The sequence below is a fragment of the Pelobates fuscus genome, chromosome 4, assembly GCF_036172605.1.
Source record: "Pelobates fuscus isolate aPelFus1 chromosome 4, aPelFus1.pri, whole genome shotgun sequence".
Classification (NCBI taxonomy): domain Eukaryota; kingdom Metazoa; phylum Chordata; class Amphibia; order Anura; family Pelobatidae; genus Pelobates; species Pelobates fuscus.
The window spans coordinates 49,016,484-49,032,403 of NC_086320.1; the positions used below are offsets into that span (position 1 = coordinate 49,016,484).

A 15,920-nucleotide genomic window follows, 5' to 3' on the forward strand; every position below is an offset into this window, starting at 1 on the left:
AATTGATCTCCGAATCTGTGTGGTTCCCATATGAAATGTACGTGGTAGGTACATCTAATTTTTTCTTACAGTATTGGATCTATTATCTTCATTTTACAGCTTTCGATTGCATTTTTTTTTTAGCTTTCTCCAATGTTTGGGGATGGTATCCTCTAGCTAAGAATCCTTCGGTCATTTCATTTAATTGTAGTATTCTATTGTTCATATCACTGTTATAGCGCAATACTCTCATGTAGTGCGATATGGTTAAGGAGTCTTACTTTTTGTGGATGATAGCTGGAAACCATCATCAACATATTCCTGTCAGTCTTTTTCCAATGTTGTGTATATCCTGATTTGTCTTGGTCTTTATCAGTTACATCTAAGAATTGTATTTCAGTATTGTTGCTTGTCCAGCCAAATAAGTGGATTAATCTCATAAGAGCAATACCTACCAAAGATGGTGTACATTGACGTTGTGGCAGGCTTGTGCAATGGGACGGGCGTTCTGCAGGCGCCTTTCTCTGTCCACGGTAGGGGTTCGGGAGCCCTTTCATTTTATCCGAGTCACGCGTTGTGGCAGGCTTGTGCAATGTATTATCATATTATGTAACAAACCCCCATTATTTTTGCCTAGATTAAGTGTTTAAAAAAAATAAACCTAACAAAATATGTCAATCTTGAAGTTGCTGTTTGTAGATAAGTAAGTGCGCTGAATTTTGTGTATTGTAAAAATTGGCTCCCAGCAGCACCCCATTTATGCATGTTCAGGTGAGTGCAGCCCACTGGTTTCATATACATATATATACACATTTACAGATATCAAAAACATAGTTTTATACAAAACATCAGTATGATACACAATACACATTTGGAAATTACAAATGTATATAAAATGTTACAAGGGTTTTTCATTCGTCAAAAAGTTATTCACTAAAACATTTTCATTTTAGGAAGTAAAAATCGAAATTGTGTAATTTATACCACAATAGCGGATTTGAAAAATCCAACTTAGCTATAGTTACAGCTTGACAATTGTAGCCTAATTTTTGGAATTATTAAATTATTAGTTTAGTGGATAACACTGGCTTTCCTCGAGTCTTTGGTGTCCTGGTGTAAAACTATATCCAACGCAGAGTGCACTCATAGGATTGAGGACTAAACAAAATAACATTTATTTAAATCAGACATGCAGCAGCATTCAGTCAATGTTTCACTCCCATTACTGGACTAGTCAAGGTTATGGGGATGAAATGTTTATGTAAGATGTTGTACATCTGATTAGAATAAAGCAGCTCTTGTTTATTTTTAAGTTCTCCTTCTTGTGGGGTAAATAATTTTCATTCTTTTGGCTTTTCCCATCTGTATATCTGTCACAGGTGGCACAATTAATATTAGTGCTGGTATAAAATATTTCCAGGGCTGCTTTTTATTCCCAGTCCGGCCCTGGTCCCAGATATAAATGTGTCCTCTGATGAGAAATATTTCCTGTAAAGGGGAAGGGTGTGTGTGAGATTTTCTTACCCAGAGAGCCGAAGGTCTGGTAATTCTCCACCACTAGATCTTCTTGATTTAAACAGTCCCACTCCTTTGCAGAAAAGTAAATGTCCTTTTTCTCAAACTCAGATTGTTCCTAAATAACACATTATACACATTATTACAAATCAGTGTCCTCCAATTTAACATACAGCTATCCTCTCTGCTGCACCATCTCCTCCCCTCCATGCTGCCCCTTTACTTCTCTCCCCATGTGAAAGGGTTAAACATTCTCCTTTGCTGCAATGCCCCTCAAGGACACTTCCTGAGTCACAAAATATGTCCTGCTACAGTGTTCCTAGCTAAAGCCATTTCTAAACAGTTTTAGCATTAGGTAAGCTTTGTAGATAAGATACCAACAAATAAAGATAACCAAACATTCTCGTTATAATGTAGAAAAGGTAACCCCACTCATTATAATAATAAATCTTGTTCTGCAATATGATTACACAAAATGAAAGTCTATAAACTTCTCTTTGCAAGCATTTATTAACCATTGGTTTGTTCTAATAATTTGGTATGCTTTGAACTTCCATCTGGTTTAGTGTAGCATAAAAGTGTGGTTCCCTCCAGGTATAGTGAACACAGGAAACATGCCAACACCATGTTACTGTAATTATCTAATTATTGCTAGCATTGCATTAATGACCCATTATTGTCCATGCTGTCCCCTCTCTCCACATGTTGACCCCCCTCCTCTTTTTCCATGCTGTCCTTGTCCCCCTTTACTTCTCTCTCTCTCTGCTGTCCCCCTCCCTCTCTCTCTCTCTCCATGCTGCCACCTCTCCTTCTCTCTCTCTCCATGCTGCCACCTCTCCTTCTCTCTCTCCCCATGCTGCCCCCTCTCCATGCTGCCACCCTCTCTCTCTCCATGCTGCCACCCTCTCTCTCTCCATGCTGCCCCCTCTCTCTCTCTCCATCTCCATGCTGCCCCCCTCTCTCTCTCCATGCTGCCCCCTCTCTCTCTCCATGCTGCCCCCCCTCTCTCTCTCCATGCTGCCCCCCCTCTCTCCATGCTGCCCCCCCTCTCTCCATGCTGCCCCCCTCTCTCTCTCTCCATGCTGCCCCCCCTCTCTCTCTCTCTCCATGCTGCCCCCCCTCTCTCTCTCTCCATGCTGCCCCCCCCTCTCTCTCTCTCCATGCTGCCCCCCCTCTCTCTCTCTCCATGCTGCCCCCCCTCTCTCTCTCTCCATGCTGCCCCCCCTCTCTCTCTCTCCATGCTGCCCCCCCTCTCTCTCTCTCCATGCTGCCCCCCCTCTCTCTCTCTCCATGCTGCCCCCTCTCTCTCTCTCTCTATGCTGCCCCCCTCTCTCTCTCCATGCTGCCCCCTCTCTCTCTATGCTGCCCCCCTCTCTCTCTCTCTCTATGCTGCCCCCCTCTCTCTCTCTCTCTATGCTGCCCCCCTCTCTCTCTCTCTCTATGCTGCCCCCCTCTCTCTCTCTCTCTATGCTGCCCCCCCCTCTCTCTCTATGCTGCCCCCCCCTCTCTCTCTATGCTGCCCCCCCCTCTCTCTCTATGCTGCCCCCCCCTCTCTCTCTATGCTGCCCCCCTCTCTCTCTATGCTGCCCCCCTCTCTCTCTATGCTGCCCCCCCTCTCTCTCTATGCTGCCCCCCCTCTCTCTCTCTATGCTGCCCCCCCTCTCTCTCTCTATGCTGCCCCCCCTCTCTCTCTATGCTGCCCCCCTCTCTCTCTATGCTGCCCCCCTCTCTCTCTATGCTGCCCCTCTCTCTCTCTATGCTGCCCCTCTCTCTCTCTCTCTATATGCCGCCCCCTCTCTCTCTCTCCATGCCGCCCCCCTCTCTCTCTCTCCATGCCGCCCCCTCTCTCTCTCTCCATGCCGCCCCCTCTCTCTCTCTCCATGCCGCCCCCTCTCTCTCTCTCCATGCCGCCCCCTCTCTCTATGCTGCCCCCTCTCCCTCTCTATGCTGCCCCCTCCCCTCTCTATGCTGCCCCCTCTCCCTCTCTATGCTGCCCCCTCTCCCTCTCTATGCTGCCCCCTCTCCCTCTCTATGCTGCCCCCTCTCTCTCTCTATGCTGCCCCCCCTCTCTCTCTATGCTGCCCCCCCTCTCTCTCTATGCTGCCCCCCCTCTCTCTCTATGCTGCCCCCCCTCTCTCTCTATGCTGCCCCCCCTCTCTCTCTATGCTGCCCCCCCTCTCTCTCTATGCTGCCCCCCCTCTCTCTCTATGCTGCCCCCCCTCTCTCTCTATGCTGCCCCCCCTCTCTCTCTATGCTGCCCCCTCTCTCTCTCTATGCTGCCCCCTCTCTCTCTCTATGCTGCCCCCTCTCTCTCTCTATGCTGCCCCCTCTCTCTCTCTATGCTGCCCCCTCTCTCTCCATGTTGCCCCCTCTCTCTCCATGTTGCCCCCTCTCTCTCCATGTTGCCCCCTCTCTCTCCATGTTGCCCCCTCTCTCTCCATGTTGCCCCCTCTCTCTCCATCTCCATGTTGCCCCCTCTCCTTCTCTCTCTCTCCATGCTTCCCCCTCTCCTTCTCTCTCTCTCCATGCTGTCCCCTCTCCTTCTCTCTCTCCATGCTGCCCCCTCTCCTTCTCTCTCTCCATGCTGCCCCCTCTCCTTCTCTCTCTCTCCATGCTGCCCCCTCTCCTTCTCTCTCTCTCCTTCTCTCTCTCTCTCCATGCTGCCCCCTCTCCTTCTCTCTCCATGCTGCCCCCTCTCCTTCTCTCTCTCCATGCTGCCCCCTCTCCTTCTCTCTCTCCATGCTGCCCCCTCTCCTTCTCTCTCTCTCTCCATGCTGCCCCCTCTCCTTCTCTCTCTCTCTCTCCATGCTGCCCCCTCTCCTTCTCTCTCTCTCTCTCCATGCTGCCCCCTCTCCTTCTCTCTCTCTCTCTCCATGCTGCCCCCTCTCCTTCTCTCTCTCTCTCCATGCTGCCCCCTCTCCTTCTCTCTCTCTCTCCATGCTGCCCCCTCTCCTTCTCTCTCTCTCCATGCTGCCCCCTCTCCTTCACTCTCTCTCCATGCTGTCCCCTCTCCTTCACTCTCTCTCCATGCTGCCCCCCTCTCTCTCCATGCTGCCCCTTTCTCTCTCTCCATGCTGCCCCCTCTCTCTCTCTCCATGCTGCCCCCCCCCTCTCTCTCTCCATGCTGCCCCCTCTCTCCCATGTTAATGTACTAGTCTGATTAATGGCAGCATTGTATTAATGATCCAGTATCCTTCATGCTGCTCAGTAATAACTGAATGGCTGTATTACCAGGTCACATGATGCTCCAGGGGGGTCACTGAGGACAATACTAACCTCCTGATCTGGAACCAGGAATAATCCCAATAAACACCATGAACCCCGAGCCTCACACTCTGCTCCCACCGGCTCAGCACGGCGCAGCTAAATGACGTCACTGATGGCAATGCTGAATACAGAGTGAGAAGGGGGCGGAGCCTGAAAGCAGCCTATGGAAGGAAATGACATCACGGAGAGTGAACAACCCGGCGCCATGTTGGATGAGGGCAAAGCTCCTTTTGCTCACTAGGAGTAGTTTGGGCAATAGGCAATGTGTTAGTGCATTGATTTCACTAGGGTTGCGACTAGTTCCTATCCAGTAGAAGGACCCTGTCCTTTCTGAGGATAGGAAATAGCTTGCTCAGTGTGAGTAAGCTAGTTCATATCCTTCTAAGGGACCTTTTCGCCCCCTACTGGTCAGGTCCTGTATAGGGATAGGAACTAGACGGTTCACAGTGAGTTAGCTAGTTCCTATCCTGTTAAAGGACCTATTTGCCTCTAGTGGTCAAGTCCTGTATAGGGATAGGAACTATCCTGCTCACACTGAGAGAGCTAGTTCCTATCCTGCTAAAGGACCTATTGCTCCATAGTGTTCGGGTCCTCTTAAAGGATAGGAACTAGACAGCTCACAGTGAGAAATCTAGTTCCTATCCTGCCAAAGGACCTTTATAGCTCCAGCTCACACATGTCCCTTACAGGGATAGGAACTAGAGGGTTCACAGTGAGAAATCTAGTTCCTATCCAGCAGAAGGACCTTTATAGCTCCAGCTCACACAGGTCCCTTACAGGGATAGAAACTAGATGGTTCACTGTGAGAAATCTAGTTCCTATCCAGCAGAAGGACCTTTATAGCTCCAGCTCACACAGGTCCATTACAGGGATAGTAATACCTAGTTCCTATACTGCTAAGGGACCTTTATGCCTTCAGCTAACAATGGTCCCTTACAGGGATAGGAACTAGACGGTTCACAGTGAGAAATCTAGTTCCTATCCAGCAGAAGGACCTTTATAGCTCCAGCTCACACAGGTCCCTTACAGGTATAGGAACTAGACGGTTCACTGTGAGAAATCTAGTTCCTATCCGGCAGAAGGACCTTTATAGCTCCAGTTTACACAGGTCCCTTACAGGGATAGGAACTAGACAGCTCACAGTGAGTTAGCTAGTTCCTATCCTGGTAAAGGACCTTTTTGCCCCTAGTGGTCAGGTCCTGTATAGGGATAGGAACTAGACAGCTCACACTGAGAGAGCTAGTTCCTATCCTGCCAAAGGACCTTTATAGCTCCAGCTCACACAGGTCCCTTACAGGGATAGGAACTAGACGGTTCACTGTGAGAAATCTAGTTCCTATCCGGCAAAAGGACCTTTATAACTCCAGCTCACACAGGTCTCTTACAGAGATAGGAACTAGACGGTTCACAGTGAGAAATCTAGTTCCTATCCGGCAAAAGGACCTTTATAACTCCAGCTCACACAGGTCCCTTACAGGGATAGGAACTAGACGGTTCACTGTGAGAAATCTAGTTCCTATGCAGCAGAAGGACCTTTATAGATCCAGCTATCACAGGTTCCTTACAGGGATAGTAATACCTAGTTCCTATACTGCTAAGGGACCTCTATACCTTCAGCTAACAATGGTCCCTTACAGGGATAGGAACTAGACGGTTCACTGTGAGTTAGCTAGTTCCTATCCTGCCAAAGGACCTTTACAGTTCCAGCTCACACAGGTCCCTTACATGGATAGTAATACCTAGTTCCTATACTGCTAAGGGACCTTTATACCTTCAGCTTACACAGGTCCCTTACAGGGATAGGAACTAGACGGTTCACAGTGAGAAATCTAGTTCCTATCCAGCAGAAGGACCTTTATAGCTCCAGCTCACACAGGTCCCTTACATGGATAGTAATACCTAGTTCCTATACTCCTAAGGGACCTTTATACCTTCTGCTTACACAGGTCCCTTAAAGGGATAGGAACTAGACGGTTCACAGTGAGAAATCTAGTTCCTATCCAGCAGAAGGACCTTTATAGCTCCAGCTCACACAGGTCCCTTACATGGATAGTAATACCTAGTTCCTATACTCCTAAGGGACCTTTATACCTTCTGCTTACACAGGTCCCTTAAAGGGATAGGAACTAGACGGTTCACAGTGAGAAATCTAGTTCCTATCCAGCAGAAGGACCTTTATAGCTCCAGCTTACACAGGTCCCTTACAGGGATAGGAACTAGACGGTTCACTGTGAGTTAGCTAGTTCCTATCCTGCTAAAGGACCTTTTTGCCCCTAGTGGTCAGGTCCTGTATAGGGATAGGAACTATCCTGCTCACACTGAGAGAGCTAGTTCCTATCCTGCTAAAGGACAAATTGCTCCATAGTTTTCGGGTCCTCTTAAAGGATAGGAACTAGACAGCTCACAGTGAGAAATCTAGTTCCTGTCCAGCAGAAGGACCTTCATAGCTCCAGCTCACACAGGTCTCTTACAGGGATAGGAACTAGACAGTTCACAGTGAGAAATCTAGTTCCTATCCAGCAGAAGGACCTTTATAGTTCCAGCTATCACAGGTCCCTTACAGGGATAGTAATACCTAGTTCCTATACTGCTAAGGGACCTTTATACCTTCAGCTAATGATACCGGAGAAACTGACGGAAGCCAAGCACAGAGAGATGGACACAGGTTTCTTCAGGAAGGAAGAGATTCTTTATTCGATTCACCGATCGGGACTCAGAGGGACTAATGTCACCAAAATACGACAAGTTCTGAGCCCCGGACAATAGTGTAGGCTCCTTATATAGGCATGTAACTCCACCCATAATTAGCTCCACCCACACATACTCTTACCCAATCAATCGAACAAGAACTAACTTCCTGTTTGACCACATGGCTTGCCCAGCACAATGGAGGAGGGGAATACTACATCCGGTATTCTCGCACATGCTCCGTACACTACTGATTGTATCTTTGCCACGTGCAACCAACCGACCGATACACCAGTATATGCACGTACACATGCCACGTGGTAATCTCGGCCTACTAAATTTATTTTTACCGAGATTCCACCACACTAACAATGGTCCCTTACAGGGATAGGAACTAGACGGTTCACTGTGAGTTAGCTAGTTCCTATCCTGCTAAAGGACCTTTTTGCCCCTAGTGGTCAGATCCTGTATAGGGATAGGAACTAGACAGCTCACACTGAGAGAGCTAGTTCCTATCCTGCTAAAGGACCTATTGCTTCATAGTGTTTGGGTCCTCTTAAAGGATAGGAACTAGACGGTTCACAGTGAGAAATCTAGTTCCTATCCGGCAGAAGGACCTTTATAGCTCCAGTTTACACAGGTCCCTTACAGGGATAGGAACTAGACGGTTCACTGTGAGTTAGCTAGTTCCTATCTGGCAGAAGGACCTTTATAGCTCCAGCTCACACAGTTCTCTTACAGGGATAGTAATACCTAGTTCCTATACTGCTAAGGGGGTCTAGTATGCTTGTGAATCCAATATACTTATTTTATATACACTGCTTCTGGAATGAGATTGATTACTTTTCCTGTCAACGCTTTAGCATGTTTGGCGGTCGCAGATGGTGAGAACTTGACTCTTCAGATGATACAGTTTCTATCTGCTTGTATTACACAATTGTATTTTACCTATTTTGAGATTATAAATATGTATATACTAAGAGAATGTCTTGTTGACATTGTATCAGAGGAAATGCTGTGATTTTCCTACATTTGTTATAGATACATGCTTCTACCATCTGCAACATATTGTTCAAGATTGTTCTAAATAGGTGCATTTGCTGGAACATAACCGTTATTATTGCACTGTCCCTTTAGCATTAAAACATACCATCTTATGCCTTGTCAAACCCTATGCCATGTATATAGCTATACTGCTTCATAATTTGAAAAAACTCCATGTCATATTTTACTAATGATATTATGTCTGTCATTTAGACATATGTGTTTTTATTTTTATTGATGAATTAATTGGTTGTGCGGTTATATAAGCACATTTGCACTTTGTTATCAATATGCATGATGAAGGCTCAGCTGAGCCGAAAGTAGCACTTTGTATGGGGTGGTTCACCTATCAATAAATATACCATCCTTACTATCGGAGTCTTGTCTGCGTTTACTCCTTTTGAAGATTTTACTGGTGGATCCAGCGATGTCCGCCTGACACTGAGCACCTCCACTGTGGATGGCTGGAGTATTTACACGGTATCAGTGTGCAGGGTTCTTTGTTTATTTTAGTTACAATATACTTCCATCTGTCATGGCCTCATAGGGGGATATTGTTACAGGGAGAGTGAAAAAAACAGTTCAATGGGTATTATATTTATAACATCCATTGCACCTGTTCCATAAATCATAACATTAGTGGAGATTGTTAGAGAAATTTAAGATCAATTTAATTTAACTTGAATAAACTGGAATCAATATTGCAAATAGAGCAATATAAAAGTCAGGAAACCGCACAGGCAGCGCAAACTTCCTACTTTCTTCATAACATAGTGCGTGCCAATTTATAACACTAAGATTGTTGCAATATTCAGTGCAATTTCTTTATGTGCCACCTTTAAAATGCCATCACAGTGCCCTTTGATCTTACACCCGTGTGGTCAGTAATCCTTATGGTCTTTCTGACAATTTACTCAGAACCAATCTTTATCTGAGCTGCAGACACTCCTGGCTCTCTGTGGACCTTATGTAGAATATTTGTTTGTACCCCTGTTGTGGAAGCAAATGGCACCACCTACTACCTACGTTTTAACTTTTTCCTAGTCAACCATATGCTTTACAGATTTTATATGTTCTCCTTTTGCAATGGTTTATAGCCTGAGTAAGCCATTTTATCCATTATTTTTGCAAGGACTGTGGTGACTTGTCAGTTGGCTGTAGTGATTTGTGTTTTGTTTGTCATTCTTATACACCTTGATAAGGATGTGTTGGACAAAACCATTCTGAAGATTGTTAAAAATAAATAAAACTGGTTATTTCATCTCACACTTTGCAAAGTGGAAGGGGGCATATACAGATATAACTCACATCTGCTTTCCACTGATTAAAGGTAAGAATCACAGAAACATTATTGATCAATTTCTTTCCTAATATACATATGATTGTGGTTTAGCTCCTGATTACGAATGACTCCAATATTCTTTCCTCTGTCCTGGACTCAGAATGCCCTCTCACTAAAACTGTATTAGTGGAAGAACTACTGCCTGCACGCCGGAGGGGGTGCATGAATTTAGGGTCACACGATGGGTGTTATTGCTGAACAGGGACCCAGTCAGGCACGAGGCCCTCTAAGACTGTGACCCTTTCACATCGGCAGTGCTGGTAGGAAGTTACAGATGATTATTTTCTCCCAGCTTCTTTATAGAGTGGCATGGCGAGCAGCAGAAGGGCCAATCAGCTGTCCCTCAAAAGGGCACAGCCAGGTTCACTAGTTTCCCCTGTGCCCACACTCTTTTGTGGCAGCGCTAGGAGGGAGTGATATCCCATCCGGTCACTTCCTCCTGGAGCCCTATGGAAAGCGTGTAGGAGGGAGTCCTGGCAATATGCAGTACATGGGACCTGTTTATGCAGACTGGCCAGCAGGAGAGATAAGAGGCATGTGCCTATTCCTGCAATGAAGGTGGTACTCTTTGGGGGAGGGGTGTGGGGGGTGGGGTGTGTGTGTGTGTGTGTGTGTCCTTATATTTGTGTATCTGTGTGTGGCAGTGTGCATGTGTATATTTATGTCCATACATCCCAGCATTCAAACACCAACACAATAGCCCCTGCATTCAGATGCCAACACCACACACAAATGCACAACTACATACAGACACACCACTACATTCAAATGGCAACAGCACATACAAATACACTACTAGATTCAAAAGCACACATACTCCATGTAGATTTAAACACACATACGATCATCCCAAATATAACCATGCAATAAAATGTTAGATTTAGCTGGCAAAGCATTGTGGGAGTTGCACAGTAGTTAAGGATCCACGTTTTTGCCATTCTTGAGCTAGAGAAACCCCAAAAAATGTAATGCACCAGAGCCCTCTCTATATTAGTTCCGCCTCTGAACTGTATGGTCTGTCAAGATCTGAGCAAAAAAAATAAAAATAAATACATTGCCCCTAGGGACACCTCCAAGTGTCCTGGCCTCCTTGCCGATTTTAGTCAATCCCTATGGGAAAGCATTGCATGGTCTAAAAATCGGCAATTCTGATGTCATTAACCCCTTAAGGACCAAACTTCTGGAATAAAAGGGAATCATGACATGTCACACATGTCATGTGTCCTTAAGGGGTTAAGGAGGTGGATCAGGGGCGTGGCCACCACAGCAATGGATGTAAGGTGAGTTTTCACCTTACAGAAGGTGGCTGAGGGGTGGGGCAAGCCACCTAAATTGTGATTTTAACACTTTAGGGTCAGGAATACATGTTTGTGTTCCTGACCCTATAGTGTTCCTTTAAGCTACCCATATGAATAAAAAGTTGTTTGGTTGTGGATAAGTGAGACATACATGGAGATAAAGAAAACAGTATAAGCATATAGTTAAAACAAAAATGAATTTTAATTTCAAATGTATTAAAAATTAACATTAAACATTCAGAAACATGTACAGTTATTGTTTTCTTATATTCTATTTCCATACTCACATTTTGAAGTTCTCTATTAATCACAGGCTTGGCATATGGTATAACTAAGGTTTTTAAAACATATTAACACTTTTTTTATTTCCTTTTATAAACTTACATACTATAACTTTTTTATTTCTTCCCTCTTTCATCTTGTGTTTTTTTTTTGCAAGAGGGGCAATAAAACCTTTTCTTTGATTGCACACATTTGTCATCTTTTTTTAACCCAACACAAGTGAAGTGAAACCAGAGCTTGCAGGCAAAACATTCCACCATGGGAGTTTTTGATCTGTAAATATGACACAATGAACTGTAAGCTCAACTCGCTTAAAATATTTTTTTGCTGGTGCATTCAATATCTTATGTGGAAACATTGTTATTGTCTTTTCAGCTAGATAATTAACTAAGTGGGTCCTCATTTTACTTTGTTGTAGATTTATCATGCTTAAATCAAATCCACTTGCAAGGGCTACAGCATTTGCAATCGCAAATACGCCACAGTCACTTCCTCCCTCTTGCTTTTGATAGCAAATATGGTCCATTATTAAGACCATATCAGTTCCACTAAATAAAGGCCTGTACAATTTTACCAGTTGTTCTTTTAGTGTATCTTGCATTTTAGAGGGCTTAAAGGAGTCATACACTGTAATAGTAGCACCATTTCTGTGAGATACAAGCCAATGATTGGATACATGATGTATTTGCATGGTTTGCTCACATTCAGGTGCTTGCACAGACTGATGTGCTATTAGTAATGTGTATTAGTCCTGAGAACAAAGGGAAATGCCTAGAAATCAAATGTTGACATACATTTATAATGTTGTCATCCAACCAGTTATTTTTTTCAATATCCCATTTATCACGGTAAGTGAGTGAAATATTATTTATAGTCACCCATTTATCTAATGGATTTAAGTCAACCACTCTTGCAGAAGGATCTTCACTACTTTCCCAAACCTCTTGTTTTTGCATGTCTGCTTTGGACCCAAATCTTTGTGATCCTAGCGTTTTAGGCCTTCCATATGCTCTTATTGGTAAAGGTTGCAGATTTTTCGAAAGTTTGGATTTCTGTGGAAACTCAAGCAGAGGGAGTCCATGGTCTACAGGTATTTTTAGTTTTGCACCTTGGAGCAGATCTTTGATTGAGGAATCCAATTCCCTAAGATAGTCTTCATCCTTGATTAAATACACAGAATCCAAGAGACGCTTTAAATTCGGTGTACAGCTACGCAGTAATGTAACTCTTTTTGTTCTCCTGCGTGGTGGAAGTGGAGGTGGAGGTGGAGTAAGAATATCAAGGTGCAATAAGGTAGGGCTATTAAAATCTGAAGTTTTTGTTTCTAGCTTGTGCTCAAAATGCAATAAAAAACATTCTAAATCCAAAGAGAACAGGGGATTACTAGAATATGATGAATGGAGCTTTTCCCATCCCCATCCATCCACAAATTTAAAAATGCAACACATGTGCTTACAAGGTAAGAAATGTTTTTTCCAGTCCTCACATATGCATATTGGTACATTTCCTGAAAAATTAACAGTATATTCTTGCGATTTTTGTGACTCGCTTTTTACTGTAAACAGTCCAACTGTGTAGTTGACATTGGTGATATCAGCCTCCGAAAGAGAGCTTGACATTCTATACATCACGTGAGAAATAAACTCTCTTGGACGATTTTTTAAAAATGCAGGAACATCTTCTTTATATCGCCGATACAGTTCAGAACTTTGTGAATTCATTTGCAAATATCTGAAAAATAGTTTTAAAAATGTAAATTTCAAATTCAACCATGTTTACTACAGGCGTGTATTATATACATTCATTAATATTTTTCTACATTATATAACATAAAATGATCTTTGTGGGATGAGTGTTCTTCAGCATGAACATCTTCCTTGCTTGTATAATCAATCAAGTTATAATAGCCTGCCCTACATCTTCCAATTGAATAATGTACCTTTTACTACAAGCATCAGATAAAGTGATATTATATTAACACAGGTCACTACCTCTGTGCAATGTTTTTTTTTTCCTGTGTGCCAATGACCAGAACGTAATATGTACCCTGCTGTATGTACCTAGTACTAGCTATCTTTTTTAATTTGTCAATGTATAATGATGACATTTAAAAAAAATAAAGTATCATATGTATGTTTAAATAAATATATTAATAAACTTTGCAATATTTGACATCCATTGTCACCCAATATCTGGATCCGAGGCTTATTAGCGGATCTCTATTAAAAAAATGTGATCATAAGGTGAAATAGAATATAAGGTGAGGTAACTTTAATAGCATTTGCTCAGAAAAATAACTTTTATTATATTTGAGTAAATACGATATATACTTTTATAGTGTTATACGCCTAATAAGGGTACACACAGACATAGGTGTGACAGATAGTGACTATACAGCAGATTCCACACATTAGCTAATAACACCCTTTTCACAACTCAAGTACTGGCAGTAAAAAACGAGATTTTAACATGATCTTAAAGTGAAGGACACAAACATTTTTATAAACAGTTACTGTAGAGAAAAAAAGTCATATATTGCCTAACCTAAATTGAAATCAAATGCATAGGTAATAGGGTAATAGTCTTGATCCATGCATTTGCTTTGTCTACATTCACAGTAGGAACAATATTTAGTTAACAGGGCAACTTTACACTATAATTGTAGTTGCATTTATTAGTTCACATAAAATGATTTCCAATAGCTTAACTTACTTTTTGTAGGCATTTGGGAAAAAATTACAATGAAGAACTGTTATCAACTCTCCAAGGGTGCAGTTCTTATAGCCCTCCAGATATGTATGCTTCAGTACTTCATTCTGCCTCTCCAGTCCATTGTTGGTATGGATGCCAACATGTAATTCTCCAGTTCGATAAGCATGTGCCCACTTCTATAATATGAAAAAGGTAAAAAAAAATAAAAAAAATTATACTTCCAAAATAATAAAATAAAAGTGCAGTCTTTCTTTAATTGATAATGTAAAAATAGGGTGGTGGTGTATAAAACTCTTGACTCCACACACAGACAACATACAATATGTTCAAATTGCATTCTTTGACAAAAACTTTGATATTACCTTTATTTCTGGCAACCATTTGTTTGAAAACCATTGTCTCAATGCGTCACTTTTGTGCCATATGTGTGATTCAGTAAGTGCACAAAGTGCCTTCTGGTGGTCTTCAAAGCTAGCTGCTGAGGCAATTTTCTGAAGCATACTTAGCACATGTCGCCGACTCTCATATACACCGTGGTCCTTTTTGGTAACCCACTCGGTCCATGCTTTCTCTCGATGAAAGTCGCAAAGAAAAATCTGTGTGTCTAAAATGTAAGATTTTAATTAGAACTGGAGTGTGGATAGATTTTCTCTCATCTTGCATTTCAAGAGTAATAATAACAGCATGTAAACCAGTAACATTTGTGGGTAAAGGGTGAGTAATGAAAAATATCTTAAAATAATATACATCACAGTAATTTGTAGGTAATTTTCTATTTTCACACATGAACTTGTAAAAGTTAATCTTAATGCACACCAAAATATTAAAAACTGTAAAGTTGCAATTGCACTCAAATTTTATGATTGTCTAAAAAGAAAAAATGAAATGATTGATCTACATGCTTTCAAGTAACATCCAAAGATTTGTATAATACTAAAGAATTTTATCAGTCATAAATTATATTTGCGACAGAGATTTTGTACCATTGAACAGATCTTTGCACGTTAGTGATATTTTAGATTTTCTTTACTTGAACCTATAAAATATAATATAGCTACCTTTGAAGGTTTTGGAGATGGCATTTATCTCTTCCATACAAAAATCAACCAAAAAGCAACTTGGTTTCCACCCTGGATTCCATGTTTTGAACATTTCCAATGCCTCTTGAATTGATGTAGCAGTCTCCTGTTGAATCACAAAGGCACCAACTACAACATAGCATACATTTGTACGAACACAAAGGAAAAAAAGGGGAAGTGCGTAACGAGTTGTTCGGTATGTAGCATCCAAGAGCGTTATTTGGTTACCGTAAAGTTTTAGCAATCTTTGTTGCCAATGAGTTTGGTAACAAAACAGAAAGTTTTGCGGATGCACAGTGTTATCCTCACAGGTGCTCAACCTGCAAAAGACATTAATTTCTGGATACAGTTCATGCAAATCTCTTTGGATGACTGGAACGTCTCTTTGAGCCTGGTGAATAAATATATTCACTGTTTGAACCTGTCTGAATGCCACTTTAAAGTCCTCTATAGATGGTACTATACTCCGGCTAGATTGGCAAGAATGTACCATAATTCTGACCCAACTTGCTGGAGATGTGGTACTCATCCAGGTACTTATATACATATTTGGTGGGCCTGCCCAGCTGTTAAGTATCTATGGTCTTGGGCCTTTAACATTTTCACAACTGTGACGACTAATAGAATTATGGAGAATGCTGCTTCTGCTCTTTTACATCTAAATTTGTCATTTGATTCAAAAAAAGACATTTGTTTTGCTATTCATTGTTTAGT

General features: G+C 42.5%; 1 protein-coding gene and 1 long non-coding RNA gene across 2 annotated transcripts in view; both read right to left on the minus strand.

Moving 5' to 3' along the window:
• Positions 1–4,861, minus strand: part of LOC134608376 (oocyte zinc finger protein XlCOF7.1-like) — a 345,455-nt gene extending 340,594 nt beyond the window's left edge. The window contains exons 1-2 of the mRNA XM_063451137.1: positions 4,771–4,861; positions 1,504–1,612 (exon numbers count right to left, since the gene is read on the minus strand). The gene's annotated coding sequence lies outside the window, so the exon portion shown is untranslated. The remainder of the gene's footprint in view (positions 1–1,503; positions 1,613–4,770) is intronic.
• A 9,334-nt stretch (positions 4,862–14,195) lies between these two features.
• On the minus strand, positions 14,196–15,531 carry LOC134608381 (uncharacterized). The gene is made up of 3 exons (XR_010090738.1): positions 15,164–15,531; positions 14,490–14,696; positions 14,196–14,303 (listed from the first exon to the last, which is right to left on the minus strand). It is a non-coding gene; the product is annotated as an uncharacterized LOC134608381 (long non-coding RNA).
• Positions 15,532–15,920: the final 389 nt, after the last annotated feature.